Genomic DNA, 1552 nt, shown 5'->3' with positions numbered 1-1552 from the left:
ACACACACACACACACACACACACACACACACACTTTTGTAAGTCACACTTAACTAAAGTGTGCTTTGGCGCTAGCAACGCTATCCCCTGCCCAATGGCATTTCAGTGCTCAGTTCACCCTTGTGTTGCCTTTCCTTCAATGTTTTTATTACATTTTTAGATTTTTTTTATTAATTTTTTGAGTTTTTTCCCCTCAATGTCTTTGTCTCTTTTGTTGACGTTTTGTCTTTTTTTTGACATTATTTCCACAGTTTTTGACGGTTACCTCCAGTGGTTTTCTTTCATAGTTTTTGTCACTTTTTCAAAAAATTTTAATGCATTTTTCTTCAACAGTCTGTCGCCTTGTTCGACATTTTCGACCTCGCATATTTCTGATATAAAAAAAACTTGGACCCCAGGACAACATGAGGGCTAACTGCAAACAAGCCAGCCGCCGTTGTGATTTTGATGAAGAACGAAGAAAGGCTCACATTTTTGCAATAATTTCTTTTATTATAGTACAGTTATGTTTTTGGGTATTTTGTTACGTATTTTGTCCTGTAGTTTCTTCTGTTCTTGGTCTTATTGTAATAGTCTGTGCTGTCTCGTTTAGTATTTTGCCCTGTTTTATTGACAGTCTGGGTTTTCTGTTTTGTTGTCTTGCTTTACTTCCTGTGTTTTCCCGCCCTGATGTTCCTCACCTGTTTCCCAGGCCTTGTCTCACCTGCTTCTTGTTACCTCGTTACCCAGTGTATTTAATGTCTGTGTTCCCTTTGTCCCTTGTCAGATCGTTTGGCGCTTTGTGTCTGTACTGTGTCAGTTCCCAGTTGTATTCAGTCCTAGCTTCTTGTTTGTGGAGTTTTATGATCAATAGTGTCTGTTTCTGGATTACTTTCATTTTTGATTTTCTTTGTTAGTCGTTCCAGGCCCAGTTTTTGCCTGCCGCTCCCAGGACTCTCATTGATGGTGTGAACCTTGTTTTTTGGGTCAATAAAATCCTCAAACTCAACTTTTGCCTGCCTGCTCTCTGCATCTGGGTCCAATATTCCCTGCAATCCATAACAGTACACATTCTAAATCAAACAAGTCTCACTGGATATGTGACATCACCAAAGAAGTGGAACCAGCATTGAGATATTGTAACGCATTCATAAAATTCTGATATTTGAACTGTCGGCAAACCTCTCAAATGTGATGAAGTTATGAATGTGTTGCCATGCATTTTGAGCTGAATTGTTCACTTGAAATACACTACCGGTCAAAAGTTTGGGGTCACTTACAAATTTCTATTCCACTCCATTATAGGACAGAATACCAGCTGATCTGAGTGGGGGGGGGGGGGGGTGATCTTTAATAACAATATCTACATTAGCCTATCAGCAAACCATTCATCATCCATCATCAAAGGCACATTCTGTTTACTAATCTGATATCATTTTAAAAAACTAACTTGAAAAACATTGGAGAACGCTTTTGCAATTATGTAAGCACATAATGTAATCTGAAAACTGCTGCCCTGGTTAAAAAAATGATGTAAATGATCTCAGCTGGTATTCTGTCTATAATGGAGTGC

Source organism: Etheostoma spectabile, chromosome 6 (genome assembly GCF_008692095.1).
Source record: "Etheostoma spectabile isolate EspeVRDwgs_2016 chromosome 6, UIUC_Espe_1.0, whole genome shotgun sequence".
NCBI lineage: Eukaryota > Metazoa > Chordata > Actinopteri > Perciformes > Percidae > Etheostoma > Etheostoma spectabile.
The sequence above is the reverse complement of the archived record's forward strand: the minus strand, read 5'-3'. Positions refer to the sequence as shown.